The sequence below is a fragment of the Monodelphis domestica genome, chromosome 1 (genome assembly GCF_027887165.1).
Source record: "Monodelphis domestica isolate mMonDom1 chromosome 1, mMonDom1.pri, whole genome shotgun sequence".
NCBI classification, from domain to species: domain Eukaryota; kingdom Metazoa; phylum Chordata; class Mammalia; order Didelphimorphia; family Didelphidae; genus Monodelphis; species Monodelphis domestica.
The window spans coordinates 496,988,145-497,011,026 of NC_077227.1; positions in this window are offsets into that span (position 1 = coordinate 496,988,145).

Below are 22,882 nucleotides of genomic sequence, written 5' to 3' on the forward strand. Positions count from 1 at the left end.
TCCTCCAAATCATCATAATGCCCCAATATTTCCCTATGAGTTTTTCTTCAGATTACTCTATTAATGTATACAATTTTTGAGTTACACATAATATTTTCCTCATATTATAATATATGTACTTTGATCTAATTGTAGCCTTTATTGAATATAGTTTGAATAAAAGAACAAAAAAAATTTTTTTCTCCTTTTCCCTTTCTTTCATAATTACCTTTTCATGTTTCTCTTACTCTTTGTGTTTCGATGTCAAACTTTCCACTGAGTTCTGGTCTTTTCTTTAGAAATACTTGGAAATCTTCTATTTTGTTGAATGCCCATACTTTCCCTTGGAAGTATATAGTCAGTTTTGATGGATAGGTGATTCTTGGTTGAAGACCCAGTTCTCTTGCCTTTCTGAATATCGTGTTCATGGTCTTGCAGTCTTTTTGTGTGGAAGCTGCCAGGTCTTGTATGATCCTGATTGGTGCTCCTTTGTATCTAAATTGTCTCTTGGCTTTTTGTAAGACTTTCTCCTAAGCTTGGAAGCTCTTGAATTTGGCAAGTACATTCCTGGGACTTGTCTTTTGGGGACTTAATATAGAGTGTGTTCTCTGAACCCTTTCAATTTCTAATTTTCCCCCATCCTCAAGAGCTTCAGGGAACTTTTCTTTAATTATTTCTTGTAGTATGGCATCAAGATTTTTGTTTATTTCTGGTTTTTCAGGTAAACCAATGATTCTAAATTTGTCTTTCCTTCCTCTGTTTTCCTGGTCTATCACCTTGTAAGTGAGATATTTTGTTTTCTTCTAATTCATTAATTTTTTGACTTTGCTTTATTAATTCTTGCTGTTTTGCAAGATCATTGTCTTCCAGTTGCTTAATTCTGGTATTTAAAGACTGGATTTCCTTTTCACTTTGATATGCCCTGCTTTTTGTGGCTTCCAAATGTTTCTCCAGACTGTTGATCTCTTTGAATTTTTCTCCATTTTTCTTGACAGAAGGCTTCCATCTTTTGGATAAGCCCCAATTTGAATCCTTCCAGAGCTTGTGGGCAATTTCCATTTTGGGGGATAAGCCCCAATTTGAATCCTTCCAGAGCTTGTGGGCAATTTCCATTTTTGGGGAGAAGGTTTTGATTTTGTTTGAATTTCATACTCTTTTTCATCTGTAGCCTGGATTTCCCCTTCATAATAGTTTTCAAGAGTCACTTTTTCTTGTTTTTCTTGGAGGGTTGGTCTTGGGCACAATGAGCCATCCCTTTGGAGGTTTTCCCTTTCCTTTTTAGTCAGAAATCTGAGTGAAATGGGTAGGATTTATGTGGAGTTAAGTGGAGGGGCTTTTGCTTCAGGCAGTTTCTCGTGTCTCCGCAGCTTCCGCAGTTTGCTAGAACGCGTGCGGTTTGTGTTCTCCAGGGTGCAGGTGTCTCCTGTATAACCGTTCTCAGGGGTAGATCCCTGGCAGTCCTAGTCAGATCCCAAAGACCCTGGTGTGCCCCCCACTCACTACAGAGACATCCCTCTCTCACTTGCTATATCTGGTTCTGTAGGTGAGATGGGGGAAGGTAGTTCAGACCATGTTTGAGTGCGAGCTTTTTCTCCTTCTTATAGTGTGGAAATGCTCAAATCCCATGTACCTTCAGTGCTATGCCCTACTGTTGAGTCCCTCCATTCTTCCAAAAATGATTTTTATGTTTTATTGAGGTAGTCTATTTTGTCAGTTGCCGGGGAGAGGAAGCGATTCACATCTAGATTGTCACCATGTTTACCCAGAAGTCCAGTTCTTAGTCAAGATTATTAATCTTTTACCCTATAAAAATACCTTATATTTCTTAAAACTACTTCTAACTCTCTTCTGAGGATTGTTTCTTCTGCCTAAAAGCCAGGCCTATCTAACCTACTCTATCTATAAATTATTCACTAACTCCCTAACTTCCTAAAATAATAGGCAGTCACTACTCACTCACTCCTTCTATCAGTTTTCTATAGTAGCCCAACTGTTAGTAACCAACTGCCAGCAGCTCCTTGCCTCAAAGACAGAACTCCTGCTCTCTAGAGATCCCAGAGGCAAAAGACCCTCAACTGTCAGTGGCTGCTTCCTTTCTCTCTTCACTGATAAACTGTCCCCCATAACTTCCTGTCAGAAGGTAGGCTACCTCCTCTCCTCAGGTCCTGGTCTCTTTGGTAATGAAATCTTCAGCTCTGGCTTACTGACTCACTAAACCTGTCAATTCTGATCGACTTAGAAACCCTGCTCTCTAGCCTCTTAAGTAGACAGAGGCAGAGATTAAGAAAATCTCTTTAACAATGTGTTTTAGCTTTACATTATATTTCATATAGTGTACACATAAGATATATAGTATATAAGTATATGTTAAGAAAACTAATTTTGCTTAACAATGCACATTTTAATCATAAATTAATTTTCTTTCCTGCTCCTACAATGAGATGGGAGGATATGAGGAGTATGAGGGAGGTCTATCTATCCATGTATCTATCATTTTTTTGTGACTGATAGAATGTAATTATCATTTCTCTGGAATAATGAATGCTCATTGTATTAATTATAGTTATTACAACATTCAGAGTATCACTATTTTCATATCATTATGGTAAATAGTTAATAGAATACTTTGCAGTTTCCTAGTAGCAAGCCTGTGTTTTCATTGAACCATCCTTATTTTTATTCTCTCTCCCATATCATCCTAGCATTGAAAAATCAAGAAAAATAAACCTCTATAATCAATATTTCTAATGAAGCAAAACAAGCTCTCACATTGGCTATATTTAAGAAAACTTCTACTTCATGCTGCTAGTCCAATTGCCCAGTTGGGATTTGGAAAACCTCTAATGCAAAGAAGAACAATCCTCCCTTTGACTTCAGGCTGCCCATCTCCTGATGCACATGTTATTTTATGGAGAAAAAGGGCAATCTCCACCCCGTAAGTATAATTAAGGGTTGTGACCTAATCTACGTTTGATTTTTGGTCACCAGGGGATATCGCAAATAAAATACCCAAGTTAGTTTGGAAATGTTTCTTAGTTTAAGCGATATATAGGGAAGAAATCAAGGAGAAGAGAGTGTGAAAGGTATAGGATTTCTCCCGCCTGGCATGTGCTAGGCGAGTTCAAAGTCCTCTGCCACGAGGTCTTTGAGGATTAGAGGCTTTCTTTAAGTGGATAGTGTTTGGAAGGTAAAGGAGAGAAAAATCAGCCTAAATTCCAAGAGATCTCAGAGAAGAGCCTCACCTGAATTAGGTTACTAGGCTTCCTGCTATATGGTATCAAGGAAAACTCATCACTAAACCTGGACAATGGCAGTCGCCATGCCAAGATGCCAACATGCTAAGCAATCTGCTGCCAGCCATCTCTCAGCCGTCAAAGAGACTGGAGAGAGGAAGTTATGCAAAATACATAGATGGTTTTACATCACTTTCCTGCATCTCACATGTACCAATGATATCTTAGGCTTGACTTAGGACATCCCAGAGGCCTGTCAGTTGTTTCTGATTTGTCATTTGCTAGCACATGTCTGTCATTGGCCATCCTCCTAAATATTTAATCCTTAAGTAGGGGTTTAGACATTCCTGATTTTGTTAGACTAAGTAGGATAGAGTAATCTAAAGTTCACAATTTCCTGATTTTTCTTAGACTTAGTAGGGTAGAGTAATCTAAAGTTCGCAACCCAATGATGAATATTCTTATACCTGGTCATATCCTTTCCATCCCAATGACTGTGAACTGCAGAAAACCACCCAAACCCTTCTTCATACCTCCTACCACTTGATTCATGATTCCCATCCCTCTCTACCCTCTCATACCAAGTTTCATCCAAACTCCACCCAGCCATTACACTATGCCCTCCGGAATGTTTGTTCCAGGTGAAAATTTTTACTTCATCTGAAATCTATCCCTCTCCTACTCCTTCCATACTCTAGCTATTACTGAAATTTGGCTTCCTCCTGATTATACAGTTTCCCTGTCCACCCTTTCCAGTGTTGGTTACATCTTCATTCATTCTCATCAGCTCACTTGTCAAGGGGGGGGAGTTGGAATATTCTTTGCTCTCCATTGCCACTTTCAGGTTCTTCCCCTTAGTCCATCACTTAGCAACTTAATAAAGCTAACCCTATCTATTCACAGCAATTCCATTCCATTCCATTCCATCTACTCAAACAGATTGCTCCCTGTGTCATCACAATTCTTTCATTTATTTTCAACCTCTTCTTCTCTACTAGCTACTTTTCTTATGCCTATGACATATTTGTTTTTCCTTTATTCTGAAAATAAACCTCATGTTATCCTTCCATCCCTACTAAATATTATTCTATTTATCATCTATCCTCTGATGCTAAATGCCTTGAAGAAGACATCTTTAGTAGTACTTCCACTTTTTTCCTCTCATTCTTTTCTTAACTCCCTAAAATTTAGGTTTCAACTTCATCGTTTCACTGAAACATCTCTCCAGAGTTACTAAAATCTCCTTTCAAATCGAATGGCCTTTTCTTAATACTCATTCTTCTGGACCTCTCTATAATAGCCTTTGATATTTTGAACACTTTCTCTTCCTTGAAACTCTTTTCTTATTAAGTTTTCTAATCTCTCTCTCTCTCTCTCTCTCTCTCTCTCTCTCTCTCTCTCTCTCTCTCTCTCTCTCTCTCTCTCTCTCTCTTTTTCTCTTTCTCATCTCTCTCTCTCTCTACTAGTTTTCCTCCTATCTGGCGATGGTTCCTTCTGTTTCCTTTGCTGTGTCCTTTACTTGTGGACTCTAGCTGTGTGGCCCTCAGGGTTCTGTCCTGAATCCTCTTATTTTATCTCTTTATGCTATTTCATCTGGTGATCTGATCATCTTTAATGGATTTAATTTCCGTTTTTATGCTGACGATTTTCAAATCTACTTTCATTCTCTAATATCTCTCCAGATCTCCAATCAGGCATCTCCAACAACCTTTCCGACTTCTGGAACTGGATTTCCATTCCATATCAACATGTCCAAAACAAAATTCATTATTCCCTCCCTTAAAATATACTTCCTTTTCTTTCCCTATTATCATAGACAGCAAAACCATCCTCTCTGTACCTCACACTAAAAACCTAGGGAGTCATTCTGAATTCATCATATATCTCACCACCCCTCCCCTCTTTCCATTTTTTAAGAACTATTGATTACATGCTTGAAACATCTATCAAAAATGCCCTCTTCTCTTCTTTGTCATTGATACCTCTCAAGTGCAAGCCCAAATCACCTCATGCTTTGATTACTGCATTAAACCACTGTTGAATTTTCCTGTCTCAAGAGTCCCCTTTTTCCAATTCATTCTCTATTCAACCACTAAAGTGCTTTCCCTAAAATATGATTCTCATCATGTCAACTTCCCCTCATCCCCACCCCAAACTCAATGAATTCCAGTGGCTCTTTTTTTTCTTGAACAAATACAAAGTGTTGTTTTTGGTATTCAAGGCTCTTTACAACCTATTCCTCCCCTTCCTTTCTAGTTTTCTTATACCTTAGTCCACAAAAATTACTTTTCTCTTTAGTGATACTGGCCTTCTAGTGGTTTCATGAACAAAACTGTTAATCTCTTGGCTCTTAGAATTTTCTTTCTTCCATGCCTGGAATGCTTTCTTCAACTATGGACCTCCCTGACTCCCTACAATTTTCAATTAAATCAATTCAATTAAGTGCTTTCAATTAAATCTACCTTCTATAGGAAGCCTTCCCCAAACTCTATTAATTTCAGTCATTTCCTTTTGATTATTATTTCTTCTTCTGAAGATAGCTTGATTTGTATCTGTTTGCTTTCCTGTTGTTTTCCCCATATTTTAAAATTCCTTGGGATCAGGGACTGTCTTATTTTAGCACTTAGAATAGTGCCTGGCACATAGTAAATGCTTAATAAATGTTTGTTGAATGAATGAATGAATGAATGAATGTATAAAAAATCTTAATTTGAATTCTGAAGCTATCAGCTCTACCAGGATATGAGTAATAGGTTTCATTATGAAGTTTTTTGCAATTGTGGGTCATTGGGTTATTTAAAGTTCTTAACCAAATCCTTTCAAAATCCTTTTTCTTTACAATATTTCTGTTATTGTATACTTGTATACCTTGTTCTCTTGGTTCTTCTAACTTAATTTTGGACAAATTCATTCAACTTTTCCTGGGTTTCTCTGAAAGCGACACCTTCATAATTTCTTATAGCAGATAGGTAGTGCAGTAGATAGAGCAATAGGCAGATCACTGACCATTATATTCAATAAGTCCTAAGTTCAAATACAATCTCAGAACTTACTACCATTTGTGACAGAGTCTGGCACATAATAAAAGTGCCAGGCAGAAGAGTGTGTGAAATTGATCACCTCAACAGACGAGGGTCTCCAGAAGTTTGGAATCTGGAGGAGGAGAAGACTGTGGCTGGTAGATGAGTTGGTCCCTCTCAGTCCTGAGAAGCCGAAGGGAGAGGGTGAAAAAAAGACTTTCTCCTGAGGGTTACCCACTTTTTCCTGCTGGTGACTGGAAATCTTTCCCCCCCAACATTTCCCAAAAGAAAGAACTTTCTGAAGAGAAACCTGAACAGACTTTACCTCAGCTCCTGTTGCCCAGTGGTAAGTCAACCCGAGTTTCTCTAGGGGGGCTAAGGCTGCCAAGACCTGAATTACCCCCAAACTCGAGGAGGGAGGAAAAGGGTTTTAGATAGAGACAGGGACCCCCTTTTCCCATATTACTTTCCCATTCTTCCTTGCCCATTATTCCCTTTGTATTACCTGATTGAATCGACATTAAAAGTTATCTGTTCCCCAAGCTGAGTGTGAGTGAACAGATCAAGGGGAGATCCTTTGGTCTCAAGTAGTGGGGGGGAGACAAAGAGACAAGAGCAAATCGGGGAGAGCAGCTTTAGCTAAGGAGGGAAGGCAGAAGGGGGAAAATCTTCAAACCCCCTCTCCTCTCTGAGCCAACCCTAAATATCAGCTGTCTTCCCTGAACTCCACTAAGAGGGGGAGTCTCCACTCTTTCCCCCTCTCAATACTGAAAGGCTAAACCCCTCTGTTACACTTAACCCCCCTTTTTTAAATTTAATTTTTTTTAATTTGATCAATTTCAAACATTATTCCTTGGTTACAAGAATCATATTATATCCCTCCCTCCCTTCCCCTCCCCTTCTTGTAGCCTAAGTGCAATTCCACTGGATATTACCTGTGTCCTTGATCAGAACCTATTTCCATGTTGTTGATATTTACACTAGTATGTTTATTTAGAGTCTATATCCCCAATCACATCCCCCTTGACCCATGTAATCAAGTTGTTTTTCTTCGGTTTAAACCCCCTTTTTAATACACCATGTAATTTGGAGCTAATCACTTAATTTCTATCTGCTTTATTTTCTTTAATTCTAAAATGGGGAAAATAAAAGCATATACCTCACACAGTTGTTTTGTAGGTCAAATGATATAGTTATAAAAGGCTTCAGTGCCAGGTACATGGTAGACACTTAATAAATGTTTATTTCATTCCCTTCCCCAGCAAAATATTTGTCTTTCATATTCAGATGACACAAATTTTCAACTCTTTTCCAACTAATAGACATAGCCTCCAATTCCCACAAAAATTACTGCTAAAATATTTTTGTACATATGGACCTTTTCCTCTCTCTTTGATCTCTTTGACATCCCCATTTTCTGGCTGAATACCTCTTAAGACTAGCACTGGCATACATCAGTAAGAAACCTAATTTTGTGGGGCTAGGGATGAGGGAAAAGTTGGTCAGCAAGTAAAATATAATAACCATCCCTACTCCTATGATTCCTTCATATCTGTATTTTCTCCTTAGGAAAAAAAAAGTTTTTCTATATAAAAGTTGCCTCCTGGTCACTCATTTGAGTGAATGTAGGTGAAAATTGTCTGAAGGTTATTGTTATGTGTCTTTTCCCTAATCATTTTTAAAAACATTGACAGAGGTTCAAAGGCCCTTCTCATAGAACATGCCCTTGATTAATTGTGAATGCCTTGACATATGCATGTATGGGCACTTTTGCATTTTGATGAGTAGAAGGTTCCTCAACTGTTTCCTTTCTGGCAAATGAATAAAGAATGAAACAATGTGAATGAATATTTTATTAAGAAGATATGGCAGATTTGTTCCTTCCCTAGGTGTTTAACTTTTACTGTATAGAGCGAGGTCTGAGACTCTTCCTTCTTGTTTTCACAGATAAGATACAAGCTGGCAAGGTGAGCCTGTTCTGATTTTTTAGAAACCATATGAGTTTGTTTTATAAGACTGTAGATTCAATCAGGCTAGAAAAGAATTAAAAATAAGGTTATAAGTAATTAAGCAAGGATTATTTTATAATGATTCTTGATTCTTTAAAATGGGAGATGAGACAGGTTTCATTAAATTAGTTCAAATTAGGTTAGTGGCAGAAGAAATATTTGTCCTTCAGTAGGGAAAACGTGTCTATAGCTGATATAAATAATTTGAAAAACCTTTTGGTATTGTGATGCAAAGATAGGTTGATGTCCTGGAAAAAGTCACGGAATAGAGAGGTAGGGGACTTGAGTCTTAGTCTTGGATCTGCAACCTCTCTGTTTGACTTTGGATATCATGTTTGGTTTCTGTACCTCATATATCATGACAGTCCAATACATAGATTATCATAAATATAATAAATAAATAATTTTACTATAGCAGTTATATCATATTATAGTGAACATTACATGCTTTATTAAAATATATTATACATAAGTACAATATATTTGTATCATCTATAAGTGATTTAAGTGTGATATTTTATATTTTTATAATATATTTTATAAAATATTTGTTGCTTTTGTTCTGTTGCTTGGGCTCTACCAACATCATCTTTCTCATTTTAGACACAGTGTCCCACAGGGCCCATGCAGTCTTCTGCTTTCTGTTTCTTTTGAATATCTTGGTCTCAGTCTCTGTTACCAATCTCTTCCATTCTTCTTTTAAGCTATTGTCTGTTCTCAGTACCAAATGGAAGCAGCCCCTGGTCAGGCAGGTTACCAGGTCACCAACTTTCCCAATTTAAACTTGAAAAGATACTTCTAAGCATTTATTTTTTTTCCATTTGAATAAGTTTATTTAGTCTATTTAGAACATTATTCCTTGGTTACAATAATCACATTATTTCCCTCCCTTCCCTCCACCCACTGTTCCTGCAGCCAATGCACAATTTCATTGGGAATTACTTGTGTCCTTGATCTGAACCTATTTCCATGTGGTTGTTTACACTAGGATGTTCAATTAGAGTCTAAAACCATATCCCTTCCCAGCCATATCCCTTTGACCCATGTATTCAAGCACTTGTTTTTCTTCGGTGTTTTTACTCCCAGTGTTTCATCTGGATGTGGATAGTGGTTTTTCTCTTGGTTCCTCCAAGTTGTTCAGGGTCACTGCATTGCCACTAATGGAGAAGTCCATTACATTTGATTGTACCATAGTGTATCAGTCTCTATGCACAGTATTTTCCTGGTTCTGCTCCTCTAACTTTGTAGCAATTCCTGGAGGTTGTTCGAGTCTCCATGGAATTCCTCCACGTTATTATTCCTTTTAGCACAATAGTATTCCATCACCAACATATACCACAATTTGCTCAGCCATTCCCCAATTGATGGGCATCCCCTCGTTTTGCAGTTTTTGGCCACCACAAAGAGTGCAGCTATGAATATTTTTGTACAAGTCTTTTTGTCCATTATCTCTTTGGGGTACAGACCCAGCAGTGCTATGGCTGGATCTAAGGGTAGACATTCTTTTGTTGCCCTTTGGGCATAGTTCCAAATTGCCCTCCAGAATGGTTGGATCAATTCACAACTCCACCAGCCATGAATTAATGTCCCTACTTTACCACATACCCTCCAGCATTCATTACTTTCCTTTGCTATCATGCTAGCCAGTCTGCTTGGTGTGGGGTGATACCGCAGAGTTGTTTTGATTTGCATCTCTCTGATTATAAGAGATTTAGAACACTTCTTCATGTGCTTATTAATAGTTTTGATTTCTTTATCTGAGAACTGCCTATCCATGTCCCTTGCCCATTTATCAATTGGAGAATGGCTTGATTTTTTGTACAATTGATTTAGCTCTTTATAAATTTGAGTAATTAAACCTTTGTCAGAGGTTTCTATGAAGATTTTTTCCCAATTTGTTGTTTCCCTTCTGATTTTAGTTACATTGGTTTTGTTTCTACAAAAGCTTTTTAATTTGATGTAGTCAAAATTATTTATTTTACATTTTGTGATTTTTTCTATGTCTTGCTTGGTTTTAAAGCCTTTCCCCTCCCAAAGGTCTGACATGTATACTATTCTGTGTTTACCAAATTTACTTATGGTTTCCTTCTTTATGTTTAAGTCGTTCACCCATTTTGAATTTATCTTGGTGTAGGGTGTGAGGTGTTGATCTATTCCTAATCTCTCCCATACTGTCTTCCAATTTTCCCAGCAGTTTTTATCGAATAGTGGATTTTTGTCCTAAAAGCTGGGATCTTTGGGTTTATCGTATACTGTCTTGCTGAGGTCGCTTTCGCCCTCTATTCCACTGATCTTCCTTTCTGTTTCTTAGCCAGTACCAAATTGTTTTGATGACTGCTGGTTTGTAATATCATTTGAGATCTGGGACTGCAAGGCCACCTTCCTTTGTTTTTTTTTTTCATTATTTCCCTGGATATCCTTGATCCTTTGTTCTTCCAAATGAACTTTGTTATGGTTTTTTTCTAAATTGGTAAAGAAAATTTTTGGAAGTTCAATGGGTATGGCACTAAATAGATAGATGAGTTTGGGTAGGATGGCCATTTTTATTATATTGGCTCATCCTACCCATGAGCAGTTAATGTTTTTTGAATGGTTCAAGTCTAGTTTTAGTTGTGTGGATAGTGTTTTGTAGTTGTGTTTCATATAGTTCCTGTGTTTGTCTCGGGAGATAGATTCCTAGGTATTTTATTTTGTCTAAGGTAATTTTGAATGGGATTTTCCTTTCTACTTTTTGCTGCTGAGCTGTGTTGGAAATATGTAGAAATGCTGATGACTTATGTGGGTTAATTTTGTATCCTGCAACTTTGCTAAACTTGTTGATTATTTCAATTAGCTTTTTGGTTGAATCTCTAGGATTCTTTAAGTAGACCATTATGTCATCTGCAAAGAGTGATAACTTGGTCTCCTCCTTGCCTATTTTGATGCCTTCAATTTCTTTTTCTTCTCTAATTGCTACTGCTAGTGTTTCTAGTACAATGTCAAATAGTAGAGGTGATAATGGGCATCCTTGTTTCACTCCTGATCTTATTGGGAATGCATCTAGTTTATCCCCATTGCAGATGATATTAGCTGATGGTTTTAGATATATACTGTTTATTATTTTTAGGAACGACCCTTCTATTCCTATGCTTTCTAGTGTTTTTAATAGGAATGGGTGTTGTATTTTATCAAAGGCTTTTTCTGCATATATTGAGATAATCATGTGGTTCTTGTTGGTTTGCTTGTTGATATGGTCAATTATGTGCATGGTTTTCCTAATATTGAACCAGCCCTGCATCCCTGGTATAAATCCTACTTGATCATGGTGGATGACCCTTCTGATCACTTGCTGGAGTCTTTTTGCTAGTATCCTATTTAAGATTTTTGCATCTATATTCATTAGGGAGATTGGTCTATAGTTTTCTTTCTCTATTTTTGACCTGCCTGGTTTTGGAATCAGTACCATGTTTGTGTCATGAAAGGAGTTTGGTAGAACTCCCTGTTTACTTATTATGTCAAATAGTTTGTATAGTATTGAGGTTAACTGTTCTCTGAATGTTTGATAGAATTCACTGGTGAATCCATCAGGCCCTGGGGATTTTTTCTTAGGAAGTTCTTTGATAGCTTGTTGGATTTCATTTTCTGATATGGGATTATTTAAGAATTCTATTTCCTCGTCTGTTAGTCTAGGCAGTTTGTATTTTTGTATATATTCATCCATATCACCTAAATTGGTGTATTTATTGCCATATAATTGGGCAAAGTAATTTCTAATGATTGCCTTAATTTCCTCTTCATTGGAGGTGATGTCCACCTTTCCATCTTTGATGCTATTAATTTGCTTTTCTTCCTTCCCTTTTTTAATTAGATTGACCAGTATTGTGTCTATTTTGTTTGTTTTTTCAAAGTACCAGCTTCTTGTCTTATTTATTAAATCAATAGTTCTATCACTTTTGATTTTATTAATTACTCCATTAATTTTTAGGATTTCTAGTTTGGTTTTCTGCTGCGGGTTTTTAATTTGATTGCTTTTGAGTTTTTTTATTTGCATTTCCAATTGTTTGAACTCTTCTCTCCCTAGTTTGTTGATATATGCACTCAGGGATATGAATTTACTTCTGATTACTGCTTTGGCTGCATCCCAAAAGTTTTGAAAGGATGTCTCGCCATTGTCATTTTCCTCGATAAAATTATTAATTGTTTCTATGATTTCTTCTCTAACTAAATGATTTTGGAGTATCATATTGTTTAATTTCCAATTAGTTTTTGATTTGGTTTTCCATGTACCTTTACTGATCATTATTTTTATTGCCTTGTGATCTGAGAAGGCTGCATTTATTATTTCTGCTTTTCTGCATTTGTGTGCTATGTTTCTGTGACCTAATGTATGGTCAATTTTTGTGAATGTGCCATGTGATGCTTAGAAGAAGGTGTATTCCTTTTTGTCCCTATTTATTTTTCTCCACATGTCTATTAATTCTAATTTTTCTAAGATTTCATTCACTTCTTTCACCTCTTTCTTATTTATTTTTTTATTTGATTTATCTAAATTTGATAAATTTGGTTTAAGTCTCCCACTAATATGGTTTTACTGTTGATTTCTTCCTTCAATTCTCCTAGTTTCTCCATTAGAAATTTGGGTGCTATATTATTTGGTGCATACATGTTGATTAGTGATATTTCCTCATTATCTAAAGTCCCTTTTAACAAAATGTAATTACCTTCCCTATCCCTTTTGATCAGGTCTATTTTTGCTTTGGCTTTATCAGATATCATGATTGACACTCCTGCCTTCTTTCTGTCAGTTGAGGCCCAGAAGGTCTTACTCCATCCTTTAATTCTGACCTTATGGGTGTCTACACACCTCATGTGTGTTTCTTGAAGACAACATATGGTAGTGTTTTGGATTCTAATCCATTCTGCTATTTGTCTATGTTTTATGGGTGAGTTCATCCCATTCATGTTCAAGGTTATGACTGTCATTTGTGGACTCCCTGGCATTTTGATAACCTTCCCTAATTCTAATCTTTTTTCCTTCAGCTCTACCTTTTAGTCCAGTGATTTACTTTGAATCAGTCCCCCTTATCTCCTCCCTTGATATGTTTCCCTTTTTAGTCCCTCCCCTTTTGTTCCCTCTCCCTCCCCCCTCTCTTTCCCTCCTCTTTTGTTTTCCCTTTCCCCTCCCCCCCTTGGTTTTCCCTTCTCCCTACCCTTGTTGGGTAGGATAGAATTCAAGATCCCAATGGATCTGGATGTTTTTCCCTCTCAGAGTTGATTTCCCTGAGAGTAAGGTTTAAGTAAAAACTCTCTTCCTCTCCTGCTTTTGGGAGTTTTCTTCACCTCCCCTTCCCATGTGAATCTTTGTGTGAGAATGATTATTCTATTTGGTCTTTCTTTTCCCCCTATTTACACATTACATTTTCCCCACCTGTTAGTATAAGTCCTTATAGAAGAGAGTTTGAGTAAAAGAAGAAGATAACATTTTTCTCCTTTTCCCTTTCCTTCATATGTACCTTTTCAGGTATTCCAGGCTCTTTGATTTTCGATATCGAACTTTCCACAGAGCTCTGGTCATGGGTTTGTGGAGAGTTTCCATTTCCTTTGGAAGGTTTCGGATCATTTGCCTGTGTTTCCTCTTCTATCTCCTCTGTGTCTTGTATTTTTACTCCATAAAATGTGTCCAAAGTCACCCCCTTCTTCTTGTTTTTTTTTTTTTTTAATTTTGGGACTTTTGTGCTTCTATGGAGTTTGCCATCTCTATCTGAGTGGGGGGGAGGGATTAGCTTTTCTTATCTCTGTCTGGTGTTTAGAGGTTTTAGTCCTAGGCAGATTGTCTGTTCTATGCAGTTGTTGTTCTGTGTTCCTGGGAAGCCAGGAGTTGCTGGTGTGTCCCTGTTACTGCCCTCCTCTCCTCGGCACCCTCCTGATGCTTCTCCATTGCCTTACTTCCACACTCTAAGCCTAGCTTGGCCATGTTCCTGTGCCTTAGCTGGCCAGTGCTTGCACTCTGTGGGGGGAGGGCCTGCGGCTTCCCTGGGCTCCTAGGGCTCCTAATGAGATTAGCTTTCCCTGGGTTGAATTTAGTATGCCTTGAGGCAGGGACTTTTTTTCATGAGATACCTATGGAAGGATCCAGCCAGGGGGTTACAAGCTCCCCCCTCTCTCTCTGTTTCCCTGCTCTCTGGGTGCCCCCTTGACTGCGTCAGGTTGTTTTCAGGATGTGGCCTTCAGAATAGCCGGCTCCCGAGGCCCTTTTGCCAGTCCTGAGGGTTGCTGTTGTTTCAGAAGCTCCTGCTCTCTGAGGGGGAGGGGCCGCGGCTTACCGGAGCTCTGAGGGCTCCTCCCATGGGGTTACGAGCTCCCCCGTCCCTCTCTTTTTCCTTGCTGTCTGGGTGCCCCCTCCATTGGGTTAGGTTGTTTTCAGGAAGCAGCCTTCAGAATAGCAGGCTGTGGGGCTCTGAGGTTGCCTCTGCTGCCTCGGACTCGGACTCAGCGCTATGGGTTGGGGGTGAATGGGTCCTAGGACCTTCCTTCTGCCTACCCCTTAGGTCCGAGTGGTCTTGGGTTCTGGCTTTTGAGGGGGGGGGTGTACCCTTTGATCCAGGTCCAGGTCCAGGAGGAGGACTCCCGGGGTCTATGCTGTTGATTGTTTTGAATTTCGGTGTGCTAGGAGCATTCAGTTTGAGATCGGTAAGGAAGGGTTTCAGGAGATCTAAACTTTAGCTTTCTCTAAGCTGCCATCTTGACCGGAAGTCCCATTGTTAATTAGACTTTTGTCAGAGGTTTTTGTAATGAAGATTGTTTCCAAATTTGTTGCTTCCCTTCTAATTTTGCATGCATTAGTTTTGTTCGTTTAAAAACTTTTTAATTTGATGTAATCAAAATTATTGATTTTATATTTTGTGATTTTTTTCTACTTCTTGCTTGGTTTTAAAGTCTTTTCTTTCCAAAAGATCTGAAAAGTATGCTATTTTTTGTTTGCCTAATTTGCTTATAATTTCCTTCTTTATATTCAGGTCATTCACCCATTATGAGTTTATCTTGGTGTAGGGTATGAAATGTTGACCCAACCTAATCTCTGCCATACTGTCTTCCTATTTTCCCAGCAGTTTTTTTTTTTTAATCAAAAAGTGTGTTTTGGACCCAAAACCTGGGATCTTTGGATTCATCATAGACTATCTTGCTGAGGTCATTTACCCAAAGTCTATTCCACTGATCCTCCGTTCTGTCTTTTAGCCAGTACCAAATTGTTTTGATAAACACTTCTTTATAGTATAGTTTGATATCTGGGACTTCAAAGTCTCCTTCCTTTGCATTTTTTTTCATGATTTCCCCTGGAAATCCTTGATATTTTTTTGTTCCAAATGAACATTGTTATGCTTTTTTTTTTTTACAATTCAGTAAAAAAGTTTTTTGGTAGCTCAATAGGTATGGCACTAAATCAGTAAATTAATTTGGGTAGGATTGTCATTTTTATTATGTTAGCTCATCCCACCCATAGGCAATCAATGTTTTTCCAGTTGTTTATATCTAGTTTTAATTCTGTGGAGAGTGTTTTCTAGATGTGTTCATATACTTCCTGTGTTTGTCTCGGCAGATAGATTCCTAAGTATTTTATATTGTCTATGGTGATATTAAATGGAATTTATCTTTCTAATTCTTGCTGCTGAAATGGGATGGAAATATATAGAAATGCTAATCACTTATGTGGGATTATTTTGTATCCTGCAACTTTGCTAAAATTGTTGATTGTTTCGACTAACTTTTTGGTTGATTCTCTAGGATTCTTTAAGTAAACCATCATATTATCCTCAAAGAGTGATAGCTTACTATATGTTACCATATAATTGGGCATAGTAATTTTTAATGATTGCCTTAATTTTCTCTTCATTAGAGGTGAGGTCTCCCTTTTGATCTTGCATACTGTCAATTTGGTTTTCTTCTTTCCTTTTTTTAATTAGACTAACTGGTACTTTGACTATTTTATTTGTTTTTTCAAAGTACCAGCTTCTATTCTTATTTATCAAATCAATAGTTCTTTGACTTTCAATTTTATTACTTTCTCCTTTGATTTTTAGGATCTCTAATTTAGTCTTCTTCTGAGGATTTTTAATTTGTTCACTTTCTAGTTTTTTTAATTTGCATGCCCAATTCATTGACCTCTGCGCTTCTTAATTTGTTAATATATGAACTCAAGAATATAAATTTCCCCCTGAGTACTGCTTTTGCTCCATCCCATAGGTTTTGAAAGGATGTCTCATCATCGTCATTTTCTTTAATGAAGTTATTATTTGTTTCTATGATTTGATCTTTAACCAGTTTTGGAGAATCATATTGTTTAATTTCCAATTATTTTTTGATTTACTGCTCCATGTACCCTTACTATTTATTATTTTCATTGCATTGTGATCTGAGAAGGGTGCATTGATTATTTCTGCTCTTTTGCTCTTGTTTGCAATGATTTTATGCCCTAATACATGGCCAATTTTTGTGAATGTACCATGTGCTGCTGAAAAGAAGGTATATTCCTTTTTGTCCCTATTTATTTTTCTCCACATGTCTACTAACGCTAATTTTTCTAAGATTTCATTCACTTCTCTTTCCTCTTTCTCATTTATTTTTTGGTTTCATTTATCTAGTTTGGATAGAGAAAGGATCAGGTCTCCCACTAGTATAGTTTTTTCTATCTATTTCATCCTGAGTTCCAGTAGTTTCCCCTTTAGAAATTTGGATGCTATGCCATTTGCTTCATTCATGTTGAGTACTGATATTTCCTCATTGTCTATATTGTATTTTATCAGGATGTAATTACATTCCCTTTCTCTTTTAACTAAATTTAATTTTTCTTTGGCTTTGTCAGATATCATGATTGAAACTCCTGACCTCTTTTTATCACTTCATGCCCAATAGATTTGGCTCCATCCTCTTACTTTCAACCTATGCATATCTACTTTCTTTATGTCTGTTTCTTTTTTTTTCTTTTTTTTTTAAATATATTTTATTTGATCATTTCCAAGCATTATTCGTTAAAGACATAGATAATTTTCTTTTCCTCCCCCCCCCACCCCCATAGCCAACGCGTAAGTCCACTGGGCATTAGATGTTTTCTTGATTTGAACCCATTGCTTTGTTGATAGTATTTGCATTAGAGTGTTCATTTAGAGTCTATCCTCTGTCATGTCCCCTCAACCTCTGTATTCAGGCAGTTGCTTTTTCTCGGTGTTTCCACTCCCATAGTTTATCTTTTGCTTATGAATGGTGTTTTTTTCTCCTGGATCCCTGCAAGTTGTTCAGGGACATTACACCGCCACTAATGGAGAAGTCCATTACGTTCGATTATACCACAGTGTATTAGTCTCTGTGTACAATGTTCTCCTGGTTCTGCTCCTCTCGCTCTGCATCACTTCCAGGAGGTTGTTCCAGTCTCCATAGAACTTCTCCACTTTATTATTCCTTTTAGCACAATAGTATTCCATCACCAACATATACCACAGTTTGTTCAGCCATTCCCCAATTGATGGGCATCCCCTCGTTTTCCAGTTTTGGGCCACCACAAAGAGCGCAGCTATGAATATTTTTGTACAAGTCTTTTTGTCCATTAACTCTTTGGGGTACAGACCCAGCAGTGCTATGGCTGGGTCAAAGGGTAGATATTCTTTTGTCGCCCTTTGGGCATAGTTCCAAATTGCCCTCCAGAATGGTTGGATCATTTCACAGCTCCACCAGCAATGAATTAATGTCCCTATTTTGCCACATCCCCTCCAGCATTCATTACTTTCCTTTGCTGTTATGTTAGCCAATCTGCTAGGTGTGAGGTGATACCTCAGAGTTGTTTTGATTTGCATCTCTCTGATTATAAGAGATGTAGAACACTTCATGTGCTTGTTAATAGTTTTGATTTCTTTATCTGAGAACTGCCTATCCATTTCCCTTGCCCATTTATCAATTGGAGAATGGCTTGATTTTTTGTACAATTGATTTAGCTCATTATAAATGTGAGTAATTAAACCTTTGTCAGAGGTTTCTATGAAGATTTTTTCCCAATTTGTTGTTTCCCTTCTGATTTTAGTTATATTGGTTTTGTTTGTACAAAAGCTTTTTAGTTTGATGTAGTCAAAATTATTTATTTTACATTTTGTGATTCTTTCTATATCTTGCTTGGTTTTAAAGCCTTTTCCCTCCCAAAGGTCTGACATGTATACTATTCTGTGTTTACCCAATTTACTTATGGTTTCCTTCTTTATGTTTAAGTCACTCACCCATTTTGAATTTATCTTGGTGTAGGGTGTGAGGTATTGATCTATTCCTAGTCTCTCCCACACTGTCTTCCAATTTTCCCAGCAGTTTTTATCGAATAGTGGATTTTTGTCCCAAAAGCTGGGATCTTTGGGTTTATCGTATACTGTCTTGCTGAGGTCGCTTTCCCCCAGTCTATTCCACTGATCTTCCTTTCTGTTTCTTAGCCAGTACCAAATTGTTTTGATGACTGCTGCTTTGTAATATAGTTTTAGGTCAGGGACTGCAAGGCCCCCATCATGTGTGTTTTTTTTCATTATTTCCCTGGATATCCTTGATCTTTTGTTCTTCCAAATGAACTTTGTTATGGTTTTTTCTAAATCAGTGAAGAAGTATTTTGGTAGTTCAATGGGTATGGCACTAAATAGATAAATAAGTTTGGGTAGGATGGTCATTTTTATTATATTGGTTCGTCCTATCCATGAGCAGTTAATGTTTTTCCATTTGTTCAAGTCTAGTTTTAGTTGTGTGGCGAGTGTTTTGTAGTTGTGTTCATATAGTTCCTGTGTTTGTCTTGGGAGATAGATTCCTAGGTATTTTATTTTGTCTAAGGTGATTTTGAATGGGATTTCTCTTTCTAGTTCTTGCTGCTGAGCTGTGTTGGAGATATATAGAAAAGCTGATGATTTATGTGGGTTTATTTTGTATCCTGCAACTTTGCTGCAGTTGTTGATTATTTCAATTAGCTTTTTGGTTGAATCTCTAGGATTCTTTAAGTAGGCCATCATGTCATCCGCAAAGAGTGATAACTTGGTCTCCTCCTTGCCTATTTTGATGCCTTCAATTCCTTTATCTTCTCTAATTGCTACTGCTAGTGTTTCTAGTACAATGTCAAATAGTAGAGGTGATAATGGGCATCCTTGTTTCACTCCTGATCTTATTGGGAATGCATCTAGTTTATCCCCATTGCAGATGATATTAGCTGTTGGTTTTAGATATATACTGTTTATTATTTTTAGGAATGACCCTTCTATTCCTATGCTTTCTAGTGTTTTTAATAGGAATGGGTGTTGTATTTTATCAAAGGCTTTTTCTGCATCTATTGAAATAATCATGTGGTTCTTGCTAGTTTGCTTGTTGATGTGGTCAATTATGTGGATGGTTTTCCTAATGTTGAACCAGCCCTGCATCCCTGGTATGAATCCTACTTGATCATGGTGAATGATCCTTCTGATCACTTGCTGGAGTCTTTTTGCTAGTATCCTATTTAAGATTTTTGCATCTATATTCATTAGGGAGATTGGCCTATAGTTTTCTTTCTCTGTTTTTGACCTGCCTGGTTTTGGAATCAGTACCATGTTTGTGTCGTAAAAGGAGTTTGGTAGAACTCCCTCTTTGCTTATTATGTCAAATAGTTTGTGTAGTATTGGGATTAACTGTTCTCTGAATGTTTGATAGAATTCACAGGTGAATCCATCAGGCCCTGGGGATTTTTTCTTAGGAAGTTCTTTGATGGCTTGTTGGATTTCAATTTCTGATATGGGATTATTTAGGAATTCTATTTCCTCTTCTGTTAGTCTAGGCAGTTTGTATTTTTGTATATATTCATCCATTTCTCCTAAATTGGTGTATTTATTGCCATATAATTGGGCAAAGTAATTTCTAATGATTGCCTTAATTTCCTCTTCATCAGAGGTGCTGTCCCCCTTTTCATCTTTAATGCTGTGAATTTGCTTTTCTTCCTTCCTTTTTTTAATTAGATTGACCATTACCTTGTCTATTTTGTTTGTTTTTTCAAAGTACCAGCTTCTTGTCTCATTTATTAAATCAATAGTTCTATCACTTTCGATTTTATTAATTTCTCCCTTAATTTTTAGGATTTCTAATTTGGTTTTCTGCTGGGGGTTTTTAATTTGATCGCTTTCCAGTTTTTTCATTTGCATTTCCAATTGATTGATCTCTGCTCTCCTTTGTTTGTTAATATAAGCATTCAGGGATATGAATTTACCTCTGATTACTGCTTTGGCTGCATCCCAAAAGGTTTGAAAGGATGTTTTGCCATTGTCATTTTCCTCGATGAAATTATTAATTGTTTCTATGATTTCTTCTTTAGCTAAACGGTTTTGGAGTATCATATTGTTTAATTTCCAATTGGTTTTAGATTTGGTTTTCCATGTACCATTACTAATCATTATTTTTATTGTATTGTGATCTGAGAAGGCTGCATTCATTATTTCTGCTTTTCTGCATTTGTGTGCTATGTTTCTGTGACCTAATGTATGGTCAATTTTTGTGAATGTGCCATGTGGTGCTGAGAAGAAGGTGTATTCCTCTTTATCCCTATTTATTTTTCTCCATATGTTTATTAATTCTAATTTTTCTAAGATTTCATTCACTTCTTTTACCTCTTTCTTATTTATTTTTTGATTTGATTTATCTAAATTTGATAATGGTTGGTTTAAGTCTCCCACTAGTATGGTTTTATTGTCTATTTCTTCCTTCAATTCTCCTAGTTTCTCCATTAGAAATTTGGGTGCTATATTATTTGGTGCATACATTTTGATTAATGATATTTCCTCATTGTCTATAGTCCCTTTTAACAAAATATAATTACCTTCCCTATCCCTTTTGATCAGGTCTATTTTTGCATTGGCTTTATCAGATATCATGATTACCATTCCTGCCTTCTTTCTATCAGTTGAAGCCCAGAAGGTCTTACTCCATCCTTTAATTCTGACCTTGTGGGTGTCAACCCGCCTCATGTGTGTTTCTTGAAGACAACATATGGTAGGGTTTTGGATTCTAATCCATTCTGCTATTCGTCTACGTTTTATGGGTGAGTTCATCCCATTCACGTTCAAAGTTATGATTGTCATTTGTGGACTCCCTGGCATTTTGATTGCCTTCCCTAATTCTAACCTTTTCTTCTTCGGCTCTACCTTTTAGTCCAGTGATTTACTTTGAAACAGTCCCCTTGTCCCCTCCCTTGATGTTTCCCTTTTTAGTCCCTCCCTTTTTCTTCCCTCCCCCTCCCCCCTCTCTTTCCCTCCCTTTTTGTTCTCCCTCTCCCCCTCCCCCCCTTGGTTTTCCCTTCTCCTTACCCTTGTTGGGTAAGATAGAATTCAAGATCCCAATGGATCTGGATGTTTTTCCCTCTCAGAGTTGATTTCCCTGAGATTGAGGTTTAAGTAAACCCCCCCCCCCTCTCTTCCTCTCCTTTTTATAGGAGTTTTCTTCCCCTCCCCTTCCCATATGAATCTTTGTGTGAGATTGATTATTCTATTTGGTCTTTCTTTACCCCCTATTTATACATTACATTTTCCCCACATATTAGTATACATAGGTTGATATAAATGTAGTCCTTATAGAAGAGAGTTTGAGTAAAAGAAGAAGATAACATTTTCCCCTTTCCTTAATATTTACCTTTTCAGGTATTCCTTGCTCTTTGATTTTCGGTATCAAACTTTCCACAGAGCTCTGGTCTTTTCTTTGCAAAAAGTTGGAAGTCTTCTATTTTGTTGAATGCCCATACTTTCCCTTGGAAGTATATAGTCAGTTTTGCTGGGTAGCTGATTCTTGGTTGGAGACCCAGCTCTCTTGCCTTTCTGAAGATCATGTTCCATGCCTTACGATCATTCAGAGTAGAACTTGCAAGGTCTTGTGTGACCCTGATTGGCATTCCTTTATATCTAAATTGTCTTTTTCTGGCTTCCTGTAGGATTTTTTCTTTTGTTTGATAGCTTTGGAATTTGGCAATTACATTCCTGGGAGTTGTCTTTTGGGGGTTTAGTGTAGAAGGTGTTCTGTGAGCTCTGTCAGTGGCTGTATTGCCCCCTTGTTCTAGAATCTCTGGGCAATTTTCTTTGATTATATCTTGTATCACCATGTCCAGTTTGGTGTTTATTTCTGGCTTTTCTGGGAGTCCAATTATTCTTAAATTATCCCTTCTCCCCCTATTTTCCAGATCTATCACCTTGTCGGTGAGATATTTTATGTTCTCTTCTAATTTCTTGGTATTTTGGCTTTGCTTTATTAATTCTTGCTCTTTTACACGATCGTTGTCTTCCAGCTGCCTGATTCTGGCCTTTAAAGCCTAGTTTTCCTTTTCAGTTTTATCATACCGGTTTTGTAGATGCGTGAATTTCTTTTGCATTATTTCCAACTTTTCCTCCCAGAAGGCTTCCATCTTTTTGGTCATTTCTGTTTCAAATTCTTCATAGGTTTGTGGAGAGTTTCCATTTCCTTTGGAAGGTTTTGGAGCATTTTCTTTTATATTATCTTCTCTCTGCTCTGTATTTTGTATTTTGGCTCCATAGAATGTGTCCAAAGTCGCCCCTTTCTTCTTATTTTTCTTGGTATTTTGGGGCTTCTGTGCTTCTGTGGAGTTTTCCATCTCTGAATGTGGAGGATTGGCTTTTCTTGTCTC